Source organism: Lacerta agilis, chromosome 2, assembly GCF_009819535.1.
Source record: "Lacerta agilis isolate rLacAgi1 chromosome 2, rLacAgi1.pri, whole genome shotgun sequence".
Classification (NCBI taxonomy): domain Eukaryota; kingdom Metazoa; phylum Chordata; class Lepidosauria; order Squamata; family Lacertidae; genus Lacerta; species Lacerta agilis.
In genome coordinates this window covers 90,858,395-90,878,725 of record NC_046313.1, presented here as the reverse complement: position 1 = coordinate 90,878,725, position 20,331 = coordinate 90,858,395, and the positions used below count along the sequence as shown (strand labels likewise).

Here is a 20,331-nt window from a genome sequence, read left to right as displayed (position 1 = left end):
CACAAATTTGCCTACCTGCATATTAGCTGAGGTGTGTATCTAAATATTCCTCAAAATACATAAGATATGCAAATCAACTTAATGTTAATAATTAGCTACCACAGAAGGGCACATGCACATAGTGCTCTATTTTACTGCACCTGCAGCAGCATTTGAAGTACGTTGACAAAAATGGTGAAACTAACTCTTCCATCTTGGCTTTGAACTTGGTTGCAAAAAAGATTTTAGATACCATGAGAAGGGGTAACAATTTTTTGAAGTACAAATGCAAAAGAAGAAAATGTATTTGTGCAGCACACTGCGATGAGAAGCTGAAGAACATAATATGTATTAAAATTAATATATTCCGAAGTGCAGAAGAGCTTAGTCATACAGAGATTATACTTTCATGAATGCATAAAGTATAACCATTGTTAATAGTGTTCTGTTACTCTGTCTGCTTATTTATTTTATATTAATCACATTCAGGAAAACTGACCCAATAACCATAAATAGCTAACACAATTATGTAAAAACTGGGGAGAATAGATTCAGCCAATTCATATTAAATTACCAAGAAAGATTTCATTGTATTACATGTCCACACAGAATATTTGCAGCTAGCAATCTAAAAGTCACAATTGGCATTTCATGTTTTTTGTGTGTGGTTTTTTTAAGAATCAAAGTATATAATAGCAACAAAAAAGGTAGAATTTTTATTTGTGGGGGTAGACAAGAAAATTATTGGAAACATCCCACAGTACAGCTTCAGTTCTTCAAAGAGCCTGTCTGATACTTATAGCGCAGTTGTTTTGTTGTGTCATCTGTGTATGGGAGAGGAAAAAAACATTCCACAGCAAAGTAACAAGATGTGGGGGAAATATTGCATGCCTTTGGTGGAGGAAAAGGGATTGGTTTACTTTACTTAAATTACATGCCAGGGTGTTTCCTCACTTTTAACTTAGGCAGAAACCTTGTGCAACTGCCCACAATAAATGTGAGGTGCACAAAAACCGACAAACCATGCCTTGGGGAGGACAGAATGCATAGGATTGTTCCCATGAGTACTCTGGCTATCCCAGCAGGAAGTCTGGCAGGACCAAAAGCTTTAGGTATGCCTCACAATCCCTCTGGGCATCTAAATAAGTTGGCCTGAGGTCCACTAGAACCTTCTGCTCCTACCATGCCTCCTGCTGGTGGTGACCAGAATAGCTATCTATTGGAGCATGTCTGTGGACATCCTCACCTGCCCCTACCTGGAGTGCTCAGAAGGTTCAAGCGTATCTCATGCTCACTACAGGTATTCACACACACACACACACCCCGAAGTAGGAAAACTCTCATCTCCTTGTTTAAGGAAGGTAAGCCAACATATATATCATTTTTGACATATGGAATAATTTGAAAGTGTCAATTTCCCCCACTCACCACATGACACAGTCCACGCTATGACATCAAAACTTTTCCACTTCATTCCCACTTGGGGATAGGTGGGTGTTTTATCTGGGAGGTATTATTGCAAGCAGAGGGTCCCAGGTTCAGCCTTTGGCATCTCCTGGTAGGACTGGTAAAACCTGAAGAGTCACCGCCAGCCAGTGTCAACAACAGGCCTACTGAGCTGGATGGGACAAAGGTCTGACTCAATATAAGGCAGTTTCATATGTTTCGATTTTCCATTCTTCTGCATGTGTGAACAAGGGAGGAATAATGTTCAATAAAATGCAGGGCCTCCCCAGTGGCAACTCCATGTTCTGCAATCTTCTTATAAGAGAAGCACATAAAACAACAATGAGGAACCTGTGGTGCTTCAAATGTTGTTGGGCTCCAACACACATCATCCCTAACGAAGTAGCATGTTGGCTGGGGCTGATGGGAGTTGAAGTTTAAGGTGCTTTTATTATTTTATCACTTGTTGTTTGCCACCCTGGACTCCTTTTAGGAGGAAGGGTAGAATATAAATTTAGTAATAAATGAACATCTGGAAAACCACAGGTTCCCCAACACTGACATAAATCCCCCTTATTGTCTTTAAGAAGGCAACTTGAAACTTTTATTTTTCAAAAAGTATCACATTGTGTATCTCCTAATTTTGCTCTTGATGGTTTGTATTCTTAACATTTTGACTGATGCTTTTAATTTAAATGTGATATATTTGCTTAATATTGTTTGTTTTGAACTTTTTGCACACTACTGTGAAATCTGTACAAAACAAAGCCATAAGCATGGCAGATGGATGTAAAAAATATACAGAAAACATCTGTGGACAGTGTGTATGTGTGTATGTGTGTCTATGTGTGTGTGAGAGAGATGTTATTCTCCCTTTAATTTTCATATTAAAAAAATTATAGGAAATTGTCTTACTCTGCAGTAATTATAGGAAATTGTCTGCAGTAGGAAGGTTAGCCGAGAACTGGAACTTACTATCTCTAGGTTGTATGTTAGTCCTACTCAGAGAAGACCCATTGAAATAAATGACTATGACTAACTAAGATCCATTAATTTTATTGGGTCTGCTGTGAGTAGGAACTAGTCAGACACAACCATGCGCTTACTGCTGATCTGTTGGCAGGTCCAAGCTGCAGGTCAATGTGTCAAACCTCCCCAACACTAGCAAGAGCCAGCTGCAATGTTCAGAAGAAAGTAGAGAAAATGTATGATGCCTAAAATGCTTCTTCTTTGATTGCAGAAATTTTAAAGGCTACCACTGAACTTGTTGTATATGGTAGCAAAATTATAATTAAGTAAAAAATAAATTAATGTAAAGGAGGGAGAAATAAGCCATCCGCTTTTTCAAACCAATAAAAGCCTCATTTCAGCATTCTTCAAATTCACCTATGCATACAAAGTTTCAAAAGTTTAAATGAAGAACTTTAAAAAAAAATCAATGGTTTGAGTATTTTGTTATTCTGTTCATTTCTTGGAGCAACTTCATTGTCAGCCAAAGATTGCGGAGAGAATATTTAAAGATGCTGGTATCTCATTGATTCAAAGAATCACAATATTGTGAACTATTAATCAGGTGACATTTGCACAAATTTTCCCGTGGTACATTCAGAGAACGGCCATCACAGATGTATGGCAATTCATAAGGTAAAACAGAGGCCCCATTGCTGTTCCCAACCCAGCTTTTGGAATAGGCACTCTTAAACGGCAAAATACATCTAGTAATATGGAAAGATCTATTCTGGGTCATGAATTGCGTAACAGGCCCCCCCAAAAAAGTGACTGCAACCAGCAATGCATACTACTGAGTAGTTCTGGGCCTCTCCTATTTGCAGTGGTGGAGAAAGCCTCTCCGCTGCCTGGGGCGGCGGAGCGGAGTCACCCCCCAGGGGGCGGGGCATCACGACACACGTTGGCTGCACTACGCATGCCCGGAATTTCGGGCCGGCGCTGCTGCTCCTGCGCCGAGCTGGCGAGCGAGCGGCAGCTCATGGGGCTGCCCCGGCTGTCCGTAAAGCAGCACGGCCGGGGCAGCCCCACGAGCCGCTGCTCGCTCATCGACTCACTCGGTCACCACGGGAGCAGCAGCGCTGACTCAATTACATTAGTCTGGCAAGCGAGCGGCGGCTCGTGGGGCTGCCCCGGCCGTCCATAAAGCAGCACGGCCGGGGCAGCCCCACAAGCTGCCACTTGCTCGCCACGGGAGCAGCAGCGCCGACTCGATTACATTAGTCACCCAGAATTTGGGGGCATGTTTAGTGCATCCGGGCCGGTGCTGCTTTACGAATTTCCAGACATGCGTAGTGCATCCGGGGCGGCACTGCTGCTCCCGCGCCGAGCTGGCGAGTGAGCGGCGGCTCGTGGGGCTACCCCGGCTGTCCGTAAAGCAGCATGGCTGGGACAGCCCCACAAGCCACTGCTCGCTCGTCGGCTCGCTCGGTCACCGCGGGAGTGTGGGATGTAAACACAGAGCAGCCAAACCCAACACTGCTAGAGAGGACATGAAGGTAACTCAGTCCTCCAGGCTTAACTTCCTGTTTACCTGGACTGAGTTGCAGGAACCAGAAGTAGGTGTGGTCTTACCTGGGAGGAAGATCCCAAAGAAGACTGTCCATTTTGCCTCGTCCTTTGAAGAAGCAGGATGCTCTCTCAGCCTGCAGCTGAGAGAAGCAGAGGTGAAGCCTGTTCCCTTATGGAAGCAGCTTCACTGCATGTAAATACATTTATCTAAGTTTGTCTGCCTCTTTTTGCCTGTACTGTGACTCATGGATGTCTGTAAGTAAACTCCTTTTATATCTTATAATCAGTGTTGTATTCTATCTTTACTTTTAAGAGGGAACAAGGGAAATATACCAGGAATATAGCTGGCTTAAGCAAGCCTATGCAAACGTTTTCTGCTGTGTTTTAAAAGGGAATGTGACTCTGCTAAGTTTGGAGCTTGCTCACACAAGCTGGGATGATATATATAAAATAATATATACTCATCCACACTCCTAAACATTCCCACAGGGAGCAGCAGCGCTGACTCAATTACATTAGTCTGGCAAGCGAGCGGTGGCTCATGGGGCTGCCCCAGCCATCCATAAAGCAGCACGGCCGGGGCAGCCCCACAAGCTGCCACTTGCTCGCCGACTCGCTTGCTCGCCACGGGAGCAGCAGCGCCGACTCAATTACATTAGTCACCCACAATTTCTGGCCATGTGTAGTGCATCCGGGCCAGTGCTGCTTTACGAATTTCCAGACATGTGTAGTACATCCAGGCTGGCGCTGCTGCTCCCACGGCGGGCGAGTGCCGGCTTGTGGGGCTGCCCCATCCGTCCGTAAAGAAGCATGGACGGGGTGCCGGGCAGCGGGGGAGGGGCAGGAGGGGCTGGGGAGTGTAACCCCCTCCCCTGGAACCCGGTGCAGCCCGCCCCCTACACCCCGCCCTTCCTACGCCACTGCCTATTTGGATACAAAATGAGAGGGAGATTACATTAGTCACCCAAACATCTCTATCAAGAAAACTGATAATGAAAGGCCTGCAAATTGAAGCCATTTCCCTGTTCTTACAGAATCCATATTAGACTGTTGCTCTGACCAACTTCAACCCATGATGTAGTAATCAGGAGTCACAATGCTCTTTGGAAATAGGAAAACAGTGAACAATTGAATTCTGCACAGTTTGCTTTCTTTCTATCATTAAAACCTCCCTTTTCCATTCATTCTGTAACCACAAAACAAATGGGAAAATCTGACCTAAGGCTGGAAAAGGGGTTTTACAAATTCCTGTTCTATAAATCCATTTGCAAATTATTTTACAGCATGGGGCATGGAAGGGGGAGCTAACAGTCTCTCATGAGACTTCCTTTGCAGGAAAGGCACAATGCAAAGTAGCAAAAAAAGTAACAAAACAGTAGAAAAGAATCATTTCAAAATATACAAATCAGTTACTCAGTTACTTTCTTTATTGATTCCTATATGCTAGTTTATACATCAGTGTATTCGGAATTTCTTCTAAATGTAACCTTTATTTTAAGGTTTTCTTGTTGTTTTTAATGAACGTATTTCAGAACTACCAGGTAACATGTAATACTGCCCGAGCTGTGTCCTATAGGTCCAGAAAGTGCAGGGGAGTAAATAGGGTGCTTGGAAATACTAGATAACTAAAGAAACAAGGAATAAATTTAGTTTTTTGATGTTGTTGTTTTTAATTACATAGGACAAATTTTCTGATTCTATCACCTAATCTTCCAAGAGATTATTGTGAGTGCACCAGAGAAATTTCCCTGGATCCTGAGGATTTCAACAACTATCAACCAGTGGCAGATACACTATACCCTTATTAGGCAAACTGCTTGAGTGAGTGGAGACCATACAACTTCAAAAGTTTCTAGATGATGCATTATTTAGATCCAATTCAGACCAACTTTAGATTCTGTTTTTAGCACAGAAGCTGCAAATATATTATTTTACCCCTCAGGCTTTTAAAATGTTGGGTATTGTAATCTGCAGTATTAATTTCTGGTTTTATTGATTTTGTGTTTGCGTGAAAGCTTTGTTGTTGTTGTTGTTCAGTCGTTCAGTCGTGTCCGACTCTTCATGACCCCATGGACCAGAGCACACCAGGCACGCCTATCTTTCACTGCTATCCGCAGTTTAGCCAAACTCATGCTAGTCACTTCAAGAACACTGTCCAACCATCTCATCCTCTGTCGTCCCCTTCTCCTTGTGCCCTCCATCTTTCCCAACATCAGGGTCTTTTCCAGGGAGTCTTCTCTTCTCATGAAGTGGCCAAAGTACTGGAGCCTCAACTTCAGGATCTGAAGCTTACACCAATGCTATTGTTATTTCGTTCCCTTATACAGTGGACGCTCGGGTTGCAAATGTGATCCGTGCGGGAGGCACGTTCGCAACCCGCAGCGCTGCTTTTGCGCAAGCGCAAAGTGCCAAACCCAGAAGTAACCTGTTCCGGTACTTCCGGGTTTGGCGTGGTGCGCAACCCGGAATCGTGCAACCTGAAGTGGCTGTAACCCGAGGTATGACTGTAAACTGCTTTTGGTTGAAGGGTAGTATATAAATGTATAAAAGAAAATACAGGAATAGATAGACATATACCATATTTTTCCATCTATAAGACGCCCCCATGTATAAGACATTTTGGGGGGCTCCGATTTAAGAAAATGGGGGGAGATGGCCCCCATGTATAAGACGCCCCAAAATTTTGGACATTGTTTTTTAGGGGGGAAATCTAGTCTTATACACGGAAAAATACAGTAAATCATATTGATTTTTTTTTAAAAAAAAATAACAAGCTGTAATGCATCATGCATGATATTTCTTTTAAAATTACAGTATTATCATTTTGTTGGCATTTCAAAAATGACAGAAATAGAATTGATAAAGGCAATAGATAGTAGTGGTCATGCAAGTATCTCCTACCAAGAAATCCTTTCAATAACTACCTATGTATACAGTGCATGGCTCAAAAGCTGTCATGGCAAACATGATGATTGCCCTGTGTAATTGGTTAGATAAAGTGATATTCTTGCTGAGAGTGCCATCAAGTGTTATCATTGGGAAGGGTTGACTCAAGTCTCATTTTACTCCGATCAACCACAAGGTGATAGTGATGCTAAATCACGTTGCTTTTGAAACATGCATTAACTCTTTTGTAAAATTAGCCCCAATTTCAATTTACTAATTGTCCAAACTACCAAACTTGAAAAGCTACTGTATCAACAACTGCCATTTCATTATCAAGCCAAGGATCTCCAAGTCAGGCTTCTTTTTCAGATGCTGGATACGGTGTTCAGTTATAAACTGAGCCCTTCTGTTAGAGATCACGGACTCCTGCTCATTCTGATTCAGGAATAATTTGATTTACTAGAGCTGCCACCTCCAAAATCAGATCACTGGTTCATACAGCCCAGTGCTGTCTACTCTCAACTGGCAGTGGCTCTCCAAGACTGGGGATTTTCCAAGCCATATTATACAATATGATTACTGGGATTTCAAAGATAGAAATAATGTCCGGGGTGAATTTCCAAAATGTGGCACTTTGTCCTGGATCTTAGGCAAATCAAGCAAAAAAACTGCAGGGTTTTGGGAATTTTTGTACAACAATTTTTTTTTAAAAAAAGTCCAACAATTTTGGGATCTTCCTTAAAAATGCTCCAGAACTTTCGGGGTATCCTGGTTTATACTTTTTGAAATATGGCAACCCTAAATTTACTGTATTAAATTTAAAAACACAGTGGGTTTCTGGATTGTCTAATTTGTTCTTCTAGGTTTTGGAAATTTCTGAGCAGGCCTACAGTGGTGATGCAAATTGAAGAATATAACACTAATTGTAGTAATTTGTCCTCCAAATTCCATGGGAAGTGCCACAACTCCCGAATCTACTATCAGCTTCTGATAATTCCCCATGATCCAAAAGAAATTACATGCTGTATGCAACATCAAATGGTCTTCATCTAATCAACCAGACATATACAAAGGTGACTCTATAGAGAACTTTTCAGTGCCTCTTTTAAACATTAGCAGATAAGATAATTGCAGACCCTGTAGGATCAGGTCTTTTGGTTCAGCACTACAAACCTTCTTCTTCATTCACAGCCGAAACAAGCATGCCAAGCACGCTCTATATGCTTTCTCTCAAAGTATGCTGGGTTTTGAACAACTCACTTCAAAATAGTCAAAAATGATAAGTAGTCAACATGGTACCCTCAGATGTTGTTATACTACAACTCCCATGATCCCCAGACAGTATGGCCAATAGTCAAGAAATATGGGAACTGAAGTCCAACAACATCTCTGGAGGACACCATGTTGCCTATCCCTGGGCTACACAGATAGGACAAGTCACACAACCACGCATGCAATACTGATATATTTCATGTTAAAGCTATAATGTAAAGAGATGGTGAAAGGTGAAATCTTCCATATATAAGCACACAAGCTTCCCAGACAAGATAGGAACAAGGAAAGCACATATGTACAAGTATTTGCATGATGTGTGGTTTTCTTTTCATACACGCCTAATTAACACAATACAAAATTTAACACTACTGTCTTTCCCAAACGAATTTTTATTACACTTAGACTTTGTCCTAACAAAAGAATGATAGGTGTTTCTTTATAGTAACCTTTCAAAAATTAAACTGAAATTCAGATATCAATCTTTAAATAAGTTATTCTCAGCTTCAGATCTGACACACAGTACAATCCTACTGGATCTTTTCCACACAGGTCCAACATTGAAGTTATGCCCATGACTATTGGGTATTCTGTTCAGAACCTTACATTAGGAAAACAATCATATAGCTAAATTTCTAAAAATGCTTAATTGGGAGGGGGGGCTGAAACGTTATTGCATTTATATTCCATAGGGATTTCCTTCCCCAATTCTGCATGACCATAGGATACATACTGTTTGTGTCATATAAAGGCTTAATAGTCGGTGAAAATATAATGAAGATATAATGCCTAGATTCCAGCGTATCTGGAATCTCAAAATTCTGAAATGTCAAAGTAACGCACATCGGTTGCCCTCAAGACAAAAATGCAAAATCTAGTTGTGACCAAGACTATCAGGAAGTGGAACTTTTTAAAGATCCAGAATTGATCAGGATTTCTGCAGCTAATGTTACAAGCTTCTATTAAATAATTCTGTCAAACACTCTTTTTAAATGATGTTTCATGTGCCTCTGAAACCAAGATGCGTTTATAATGAATACATTTCCACACCTGTCTGCATGCATCTCAGAAATGTTATTTGCAGTGCCATAAACGTCAGAGAGAACCTCTGTTATAAATCCTTATTTCTTGTTTATGGCTTTGTCCGTTAAAAAAGTCACTCTCATCTGAAACTCTGCATGCAAGCATCTCAGTCAGAAATCAAATTTCTTTTATAACAAGTTTCCAAAGTGCCCATAAAACTTCAGCCACAACCGTCGAAATTGGGTAACGCAGCTTGTGCTGCATTTGGCAGCATTATCACATGCTGTTGAAAGGGATTAAACTACAAACCTAGTTAAATGCAAAAAAAAGAAGTATCCAATGGTCTTTCTGACCATCTGTGTATACAAAAAGCTGCCACCTACAAAATCAGATCATTGGTTCATACAGCCCAGTACTGTCTACTTTCAACTGGCAGTGGTTCTCCAAGACTGGGGATTTTTCAAGACATATTATACAACATAATTTTCAATGCAGTCCCCAGGGACTGAACTTGGAACTTTCTTCTTGAGAAATATGCACTCTGTGACTTTGGAAAAAAGCAAGATGCAATATATGTCTGCGGTCAAGTCAACTGGTAAGAACAACAACAGTGCAATCCTGTACAAGTCTATTTAGAATCATGTTTCTTTAGTGAAATGGGATTTACTCCAAGGTAAATTGGTATAAGGCTGCAAACTGCAACCTAAACAACATAAAAGCCAGTTCTTGCTCAATCCTGGAATGCATGAGTGGGTCAGAACCACTCTAACAAATGCAGCCACAAAAGATCCAAGAGTGATAAATCAGTAAGTCATAGTATCTAACACTGAGAAATGGACCGGCAAATACATTCAAAATTAAGAGTACCAAGCATTAAGGAACGTGTTATAGAGAACAGCCCTAGAATGGCAGGATGACCTGCCAATCTAAACGATCCAGTAAGATTAATTGATATTTTAATAGTGACCACCTATTCATCTGCAATCCCTTACCAAGAGCAAACTATGAAGCATGAAATAACTATCTTTTTTGTCTCAAGAAGATCCCTGATTTAATTGATTGTTTATAAACTGGAAATATGAAGCAAAGCAAGTTTACTCTCAAGGAATCTTTTTGATTGGGGGTTGTTAGAGAGGGAGACTGTAGTTTTGTCACCCTTCTAATTGGATTATATAAAACAAACACTTCAGTTTACAAATAAAGCAATGCTCAATGAAAGCTCGTTTTTAATCATCAGCAGAAAGCATCTGACCCCTAGTGCTCACAAAAGTGAGAGCAAAAAAAAGAAAGATATTCTGTCAGTAAAGCTAACATTATAGATCGGTTCAAGCAGAGCAGCATTAGCATCTTCCATTGCTCATGCTGCTAAAGAGAACCACAGGCAAATGGAGCAGTATTTTTCCCTAGCTCCAAATGTCAGGGGTTGTTCTTTTAAAAAAAAAGATTTTTAGGGAATGCAGCCAGTACTGCAAGATAACATTTAAACACAAATTAAAGACACGGGGAATGTGATTGTTTTACAGGTGATTTAACAATAAAATCCCATGAGTAATGCAGATGGTGTGAGTCATTGACAGCCCTCTGTAATACAGTGATCATTGATAATACCTACACTTCCAAAACAGATTCCCCCCCCACCCCTTCAAGTGCAATATTGTTATACAAGAGCAATATAGCCCCAGGTGGAGCTCGTGTGGATTATTCTGCCTTCATTTCTTTTACTGCAATTGATCTTGAGATTTTGCCTTGCTGATATCCTGTCCCCATTTTAGTTTAGGGGCACATTAGAAACTCTCCCCCCCCTTCCTCCTATGAGCACAGGAGTGAAGGAATGTGCTCTGTGAAAGCACAGAGCTGTAAAGCTTGCATATCATTATTATTTACAACTAAATAACACTTTATGCATCTGATGAAGTGGGCTCCAACTCCATGGAAGCTTGTACCACAATAAGGCTGCAATCCTTATAAACACTTCCTTCTGATTAGGGGCTTGCACTGCAAATCTATTAGTCTTTAAGATGCCACAACACACACAACCAGTGAACTTTTGTTTATGTCCTTTACTCTCAGAGTTGCCTATTTGAATGTTCTCTGCTTACCGTCCCATCAACCTAACACAGGAGTTTTTTTTGTCTATGTTTTTATAATGAGTTTGTTCTTACAAACGAAGTGACAGCAAGGGAGAAAAGGGAGAGGCAAGAGGATCAAGGGGAGCTGCTTTCAGACAGACAGCGCCTCAGAGAACAACCCCTGGAGTCTTCCTTCCACCCCACAAAATGCAAGGTTTTCGTCGACTTCGCCTGGCAGAGCTAAGAAGAAGAAGAAGAAGAAGAAGAAGAAGAAGAAGAAGAAGGCTGCTGCGAACGGCAGCAGAAGAGGAAAGGTGACAGCTGGCTTTTTGTTTTGCTTTTAAGGCGAATGTGCATTCGGAAATGATGCTGGCAATTTAAAAAAAAATAAAGGGACTAAGCAGAGAGCAGCAAGGAGATGGGGAAGAAATAAAAACAAAAACTTGAGCCTGGCGCCTCGCAAAAAAAAACATAGCAGCCCAGCACCCTGTCTCAACAATTAAGCAGGAAGAAGCTCAGAGAGCACGAGAAATAAAAGAAGAACGCCGAAACGTCTCGCAGCTTTCCCACCAACTGAAAGCAGCCTGGGCAGGCGTCGATACCACCATAATACATCCCCCACCCCCCAAAAAAAACTTCGCTCCCTAAGTTTAAAGAAAGCAAATTGAGGCGGTTATCAACTCTCTCGGCAGACGTGGACCGAAGAAGAGCCCCACCACCCTCCACCAACGCAGGCTGGGCTGGGCGGAGACCCCCACTAGGGGTCGTTTCCTCCTGGGGAAAAAAAAAAAGTTCGCTGCACCCCCTCCCCCATTTTGTTCTAGACCCCTCTGACAGAAAATCCCCCCCCCCCGGTGCCCTATTCGGCAACCCACCTGCCGTCGTCGTCCTCGGCGCGCTCTATTCCGGTTTTATTTTCCCCCCTCCCGCGCCACCAGCACTTCCACAAGAAGCAGCCGCGAGCCTGGGTAAGTAATCCTGTGCGGCTCCTCCCGCAGCGCCCGCCGCCTCTTCTGGAGCTGCGACGACAGCGCCGCGCTCGCCGGCACCGCGATGGTCGAGGAGGGGAGGGCGAGGGGCGGAGAGAAGAGGAGGAGGAGGAGGAGGAGGGCGCGGAGCGAGGCGCGCGGGAAGGCTCTCGCGCAGCGCCGGATTCCTCCACACACGCGCGCGCGCGAGAGAGAGCGCGCACACACAGACAGACACTCCGCTTCACATCTCTCTCATGCACACACAGGCGCGCGCGCCCTCTCGCACGGTTCTCCCGCCTTTTTTTTTTCTTTTTAGCAGCGCCACCCACGCGCGCGCCTTCCTCCCGGCACAATGCGACGTCACCTTGCCGAAATTAAAAATAACGGCGTGTTCGCGTGTGTGTGTGGTCTCTGTGCGCCTTGGTGGTGAACGTGCCTCGTGTCCCTTCTTCTCCCAAGGGCAGAAGCTGTAGAGGCTGGGTTTTTAAGTATTATTATATTTAAGGGGTGTGTGTGTGTGTGTGTGTGTCAGTGTCATACGAAAGACGGCGACCGCCCTCGCTCTTCGCTGTTTGGCATAGCCCTGTGGAAAAGGCACTCTGCACATGCTCGCTGCTGCTCCTCTCCTCCTCCTCCGCTTCGCCTCGTTGATAAAAAGAAAAAAAGCGGGGAAGGAGCGGACGTGGGAGAAGCGCCTTAAGGAGCTCGCTATCCGCAGCAACGCAGAAGCTGCAGTCCTGGGTGCGTTTAACCAGGGGAACACCAAACCCGGGACTTTTATCTGAAGCGATTTGCGTTGTTGGGACTAACCTGATCCCAGTTTCGAATGCTTCGTGGCTGCAGAAGGGAAACAAGCCTGCTTAACAGTAATATGACTTCTTTAGACCTATGGGCGCTCTTCCCCCCCCCCCACCACCACCACCACCACCAATATTTGGTATTATGACAACGCGATGAGGGAAGTTCTCTTGAGGATCCCCCCTCCCAAAAAAACTAGGCTGCAACCAGTTCTTATGACCTCAATTCTGCTCGCTCAGAAGTAGGGCATGTTTGGTTTCGATGTGGGCAGGTTTGCAGCCTCAGTTCATTCCAATGGGACCTACCTGCACTTAAGCATGGATAGCAGGGGCAGACTCTCAGGAGTGTCAAAAGTTTCTGACATGTGAGTTCCCTAATCCATATTACAACACTATGTTTACCAGGCCATCCAAAATGTCACATTACCTGACAACCCCCACCCACCCACCCCCACACCTTGTCCTCCAGAAGATAAAACAGATGCTATTACAGGTATTTCCCATTGATACATTACCCACTTTTTTCGCTCACTCAGTTTCTGCCAGGGGTGTTTTAGCCAGAGGAAAGGGGTTCCTCTGCATCCCTCACAATCTCTTCAGACTAATGTTGGGAGTAAAAACTTTGAAACAGAGCCGACCTGTCCTGCTCCCTCCTCTCACTTTTCAATAACATCCCCTTAGCCAGTTATTTATTGTCATTCACAGGCTGGGATGAGCTGCAGGGCATTTCTCTACCCTTGGCTTGAGTTTCAATTTGGAGACGCTGAGCTTTGCCATCTTTCCCTTTAGCACTGATTGCTCTCTGAGTGCTGGGGGTTGAGGGGGTGGGATGGAAAAGAAAAAAAGTCTCTGCTTTAAATAAATAATCTTCCATTTCAGCAGTCACACAACAGCTTGCCTGCGTTAAGAAGCCTTTGGCTTGGGCTAAAGCCAGGGAGTTGAAAGGAACTCTTGCATCCTTTTACAGCGCATAGTTATAGAAACCAATCTGCCTGGCTTGCTGCAGCCACCGGTGTGCAGTATATCAGCACCAGGTTCATTTTGCATCCCTAAACAGAGGATGTAAACTTGGAAGAGAAGCTGCACAGTCTCCATAATGTTCACTATTCCAGTTAGTAAGCCCTGGCTTCTCATTAATTGATTTGTCCTATCTGACAATACAAAGTGTGAGTGTGCATGGCCACATGTGAGATAGATAGAGAAATCATTCTCCTAGCCAGACTGATGAGGCAACTCTTGAGAACATGGGGTGAATGAATCTACTTTGAATTTGGCAAAGTGTAAAACAGTCATGTCAACTCCCAACCCAGCCCACTTCATTGTGGTGCTTCTGCATTATCATGTCACTGCTCAATTTGTTTTGGGCAACTATATAGTAACACTATGTGGATGGAGTTGCAAACTGAGAACACAGTGAAGGGCTCACAGAACGACTTCACCACCTGTTCTGTTCCTGAAACTTCAATTTAGGTCACCAAATTGGAGGTGTGAACCTTCCTTCCTTGGAGGTTTTAAAGCAGAGGCTGGATGGTCATCTGTCATGGATGCTTTAGCTGGGAATCCTGCATTGCGGGGGGTTAGACTAGATGACCCTTGAGGTTCCTTCCAACTCTACAATTCTATGGTTTGCCTTCAGATTGAACCAATGGCAAAGACCCACCACTGTGTTTGAAGATGTGCACTCCTTCCTCTGAGAAACCTGGCTAATTTTATGAAAATTGTTTTTATTTCCTCCAAAACAAATGTTTTCCCCAAATTAGGGAGTAAGCCCCCACAAAGTATATATGAAGTATTGTGTAGTAATACAAAGTTTTAATACTTTTTAAGGCCCCCTAGAAGCCCCCCCACCACGCTCCATTGCATTTTTAAACTGGCTCCGAAGACTTTTGTATTCCGCTTTTATAGATTGAGTTTAATTTGACTATGGAACCGTTGGGCTGTTCTTCTATCTCATTGTGTTTTATGATTATGCTGGGCTGATTGTTGTTTGCCTTCAGATTGATGTGCTGACTCTTTTTATTGATTTGTAGTTTTTTGATAAGTTTCAAATAGTGTTTATGTATTGTTTATGGATGGCTCTTTAGCTTTTATTCTGTGTTGGATGCTTTGTGAGGATACTCTCTTAGAAAAGAATGCATCTAATCAAAAAATAATAATACATTTCCCCATGTAGGGAATGCAATGCAACCTTCTTGTAGTCAGGTTGTGGTGGAGGGTCCATATGTTTTCAAAATGCAGACCAACCAGCCTCAAATTGAAGACATTTAAATTATGAAAGGCTACAGCACACTCACTTATACAGCCCTTTTCATTTTAAGTTTTCGATCATGATCCTTTGGGCAAAAAGGTACTCCATGACCTGACAAATGGGAAATGAATGCATTGGTTTCCATTTCCATAACTACCTCTTATCGCAAAGGAAATAATGGCCCAGCAAGGAATCAAATGGAGAACCAGCTTGCAGAGAGGTGCAGCCATCATCAAAGACAGGGAAGGAGCCAATTCTCCCTGAGTTCTTAAGGGGATCATCTGCAGTGAGATCTTGGGAAGGAATGAGGCAGTGAGCCCCTTTAAAGAGGTCAATCAGCTCCAACTGCAGCCTTCTGTCTCCTTCTGATTCCCAGTCCTCCCTCAGTTTCAGTCTTCCACTGAGATGTTGAGTGGATGCTGGTTTTCAGAGCTAGAAAGAAATTTTCTATTAACCACCATTCGCCTTTGGTTGAAATGTTTTTGCACATCTCTCAGTGGCTAACAGGTAGTTGTTATGTGTCTTTTGCATAGCAATTTGTCACAACTTGGGTGGAAATGGCATTGGGCGAAATCTACAAATAAGCGGGGCCCTCTTGAGGACCCACACCAGATCATGCTACAAGCTTGAGTAGGCAAGGCATGGCTCTCTACTCATCTCACATTTACCAGCAGGGTTGCAATTGCATGGAAGGCACCACACTGGGTCCTTGTATGCTGGTCAGTTCCCATAGCATTCCCCAGCATGTGTGTTGAGTTGCTGCATCCGGCTTCAGATAATGGATCCTTACCCAACTCCACTTAGTTGTGGCCTGTTTTCACTGACAATTCTCTCCTGATTGTTATTCACCCTCTATTGCGCGGCCAGGCGAAGTCCCCCCGTACCCCGGGGCAGCCCCTGAGGGAAAGAAAGACTCATGACAACGTTCTATGGGATTAAATTGGCCACAACTTTATTAATATTTCAGATGTAGGAAGACCTTGGCTCAGGCATTGGGCGTTTATCCTTCCCAGCCCCCCAGTTGGGGTTCTGGGTACCTTCAGGGTTATCCAGCATGATTGGGAAGTGGGCTAGTCTGGAGAACATATGTTCAAGCAGATAGCCCACCCCCCTATGTTCACTGCCGCTGGAAGGGGAGGGCAGTGATGACCCTGGGCGTTTGGTCAATGCCTCCCCCTGAGACCACTTTAACGGGAACCCTGTTATCGCCGCCACAATGGGGGCGGGGGTCACTGCCCTACGCCCCCCCCATCCTGTAATTGACTAAAGGATTCCGCCCAAGGCCTGCAACCGCCAAAGTTGTGACGAATTGCTACGGGAACGGCGAAACCTGCCAATGCAGGGAAATTCCTTTCTGGCCCTTCAACAGCGACCTTGTCATAGCAGCACCTGCGTGGCTGTGGAAAAAGGGTGGTTAAACCTGCAAAGTAAGCATCAATTGAGGGAGTGGGGGGTGGGGAAGCTCTGAATCCAACGGCCGCTTCCCAGGTATGACTCAAGTTCTATTGTGTGTACTGCATAATCCCTCCTCTACCTGGCCAATCCCCCTGGCAACACCTCCCCAGCCAGGATTGGGTGGCTGCTAGTGTAGGTGGAGTCCACAGGTATCCCAACCTGGGAAGGTGAAGCCAGACCAACTGCCAAGAGCTGCCACTGTGATTCAACGGGCCTCCTCGCAATCTCGCAACATGCGCACCCCATTTGATGTGGGGAACGCTCATTGTCAGTGACTGGAAGGATGCTGAGGAGTGTACACTGGAGGAAGGGGGACTGGAGTCTGACTTGGAGGATGGGCAGTGATTTGTGGGGAGCTATACCAGCCAAGAGGCAGGAGGAGTTTCAGAGCTTGGGAAGATACATAAACTGGTGGAGGGACCGTGGCCCCCTGTTGCTGCAACTGCTCCATTATGTGCCATGTGCAATCATTTGGCTGGGGAGTGCCCTTGATTTTTGGGGGGAGGGGGTAACTACTATGTGCCTGCCAGAAAACAGAAACATGATGTTGTGTTTCCTGGGTTTATATTCCACTTACAGTGTTGATCCAATGCTATCCCCTTCCTTGTGTTCAGTAATATATCATGCCAGGGAAGAAGGTACATATGTTTGGGTTTTAGTACTAGTCTCCAATATGCAATCCTATAAGCTGCTGATTCAGTGCAAATAGCCTTCAGTGGGGCATTCTGAATTTTTAGTATGTGTCTTGTTCCCTGATTTTTGAACGAACGTTTATTTTAAGCAGGTTGAAGAGATATGTAAAAGCAGAGAAAGTGGCATTTTTTAAAAGGGGTAGAGAGCTTTCCCCTTTTGGAAAATACAAAGTTAAATTCAAGCTGTGTGGAAAATAATGTGGCTGTAGCTGCACTTTGCCTTGCATGTTCTGGGAAAAGCTGATTAGCCTTGGAAGGGATTTAATGCAATTGCAAATCTGGTAGCCACAGCCATCTTAGCTTTCATAGTTTTTACCAGTCTAATAAATAAGCCTCCTGCCTTGGCAATGGAGTAAACAAAAGTTACATACCAAGACAGAAAGCATTTGCTCATGTAGTGGGAAGAAGACTGCTTGTTTTAGCTCTCATTTTTCAACTTATCATTTCTTAAAAACAGAATAAACTGAGAAGTTGAAAATCACACAAAAATGTATGTGCATATGCGTGTACGTGCACATGCACACACACACTTTGGGGATTAAGTAAAAGCTCCAACCAATTTCTGGGCTGCAAGCCCAGGAGAAAAAGTGCCAAGTTCATGAGTGTCTCTTCAGTGTGGGAGCTGAATGAAGATTTTTATAGAGTCAGACTTCCAATGTTCACAGTACAGAATTTTAGAAAGTAATGTGGTAATTAAGGTATACAAGAAAATTTCATTATAACAACTGCTGTTTTAAAGGGTTTGGTTCTTTAGGAAATTTCAGCAATATGAACAGACCAAATGAGCTGCATTTGAGAATGCTTCTTCATATTGTATGGTCTGTTAACATTTAAGGGAACAAGGATGGCCACTTATTTGTCCATATAAATAAGAACTGTGCTATGGTGATATTTTATTTATTTATTTCTACAATTTATGTCCCAGCTTGGCAGTGCCTTAAGATGGCAAAAATGAAACAATAAATATGAACAATAATAAATTAAAAACAAACAATGAAACAGATAAAAAGAGCAATCAACAATAACATCCATTCAAACTAAAAGAAGAGAACACAGTAAGGTGAAATAGTTTTATGCTTTTCAATGGCATCAAATGAACATCGACTGATTGCTGCAGGTGGATATGCCACCACTGAAAATATACCTGTAGTCACCTGGTAATCACCTACCTAAACTCAGATGGCAAGATTTCCAGACAAAGTCTCTGATGGAGCTCTTTGTGAATGTTCAGGCTCCTATGGGTAAAGGTGGTGGAAAACTCCTAGAAAATGCAAGTATATAGAAGAACAAAGCTTACTGACACTGAGCCAGCATGGCTTCTGCAATGATCCAAAACTATCAGAATTTTTTGAGAGTGTCAACAAGCCTATAGACCTGTTTGGACTGTCAAGCAACTTTCAATGCCAAAAACCTCACCAAAAACTCATGAGTAAGCTTAAAAGTCAAGCAATAAGTGGAAATGTCCTCTTGTGGATCAGGAACTGGTTCAGTTGTGGGAAACAAAGACTAGGAATAAATGGACAGTTTTCTGAATGGAGAGGTATAGAAAATGGAGACAAGGATTGGTATTAGGAACATCTGGTGGGGGGCAGCAGGCTAGGAAAGTTTGTCTTAAAGAAAGGGGACATGGAGACAACCTCATATATTCAGCGAACATGTGAAGAGAAGCAGAATCCTAGCCATGTTCTTGATGCTAAAGCACCTACTACCGGTAGCCACAAACTCCAGTGGCTGTGTGTTTGGCAGTAGCGTGAAGGAAGCCTGCATGCCTATAGGTATAGGTTGCTTCTTTCTGCTACTTTGCCTTAACTAGTTTTATAGTTTTCAGTCTCTTTGATACCTGTTTTCTGGAGACGCATCTGCGACGAACCTCTACTTCACACTCCCCCCTTGTTACTAAGTGAATTTCTAATCAGGTGTTCTGGGTCAAATTTCAATCCACCCCACCTGTCCCTCTGAGGTCCGTCTGTGTTGTCAATCCCCTTTTATTAATAATCTGGGAATCTCTTAGTAACGGGAGTTTTCCTGTCCAGCGGCCGTGGCCGGTTATATCCTCTGCTCTGGGCTTCAGGGGTTAAACTCTTCTTTGCCTACGGTTCATGGTCTCTCTTTCATTAGATCCCTCACTATATCAGTTAGCTAAGCCCTCTTAGCAACTCTGTGGCAATACCAGGGTTTCCGCCTGCTAGCCCCTCCTGAGGGAACTCCAAGACACAAACTATCACCCTGCAGGTCAGTTTTGTCCTTTCCCTGAGTTCACCTCCTCATGAGCATACATAGCTCGGTGGACCAAATGAACAATGATATTTTCTTAGCTCAACAGTAAGAAGTCTTTATTTCTTTGAGAACATAACGGTTTCAGTAATGGTTTATAAGCTTAGTTTCATAACAGTGTAAACTCTTTCTTTCAGCATCATATACACATCTTCAACGTATCCTAACCTATCCTAACCTACCCACCACTATCCTGGCCCCACGCCCTCCTTCTTCCAGTCACCACTCCTCCCACTCTAATGGCTGCTCCCTCCTTTTTAAAGAGCGGAATGTCCCACCTCCCATGGGATATCTGCCACTCAAACTGGGGTACCCATTAACTCATAAAACACGGTGGGTTTCTGAAAATCCCTTAACTTAGATCCGATTCGTTACAGCATCCAGTGTTTGAAAGTTGATTGACCAACTTGTCTCATCTTCCACCTACTTACTGCCTGGTTACTTGGCCTCTTTTGCTCCTCTTATAACTAGGGTTGTACCGTTATCATCATCAATGTAATATCCAAGCTTAAGGACGTTTCCGGTGTTTCAACCTGTACTAAAAAGGCATTACATCATCAGCATTTAGAAAATCACTATATGTAAGTAAAAGACCCATTCCTTTTTACCCAAATGAAGCTGAGGTCTGCTTAAATGCAAGTATTCAGAGTTTTCAAACTTGATTATGTATTTATTTATTTATTTGTAATGTGATATCTGCCT

At 43.3% G+C, this 20,331-nt stretch overlaps 1 protein-coding gene across 1 annotated transcript in view; it reads right to left on the bottom strand.

Moving 5' to 3' along the window:
* Window positions 1-12,253, bottom strand: part of CNTN3 (contactin 3) — a 167,930-nt gene extending 155,677 nt beyond the window's left edge. Inside the window, exon 1 of the mRNA XM_033141204.1 lies at window positions 12,068-12,253. The gene's annotated coding sequence lies outside the window, so the exon portion shown is untranslated. The remainder of the gene's footprint in view (window positions 1-12,067) is intronic.
* Window positions 12,254-20,331: the final 8,078 nt, after the last annotated feature.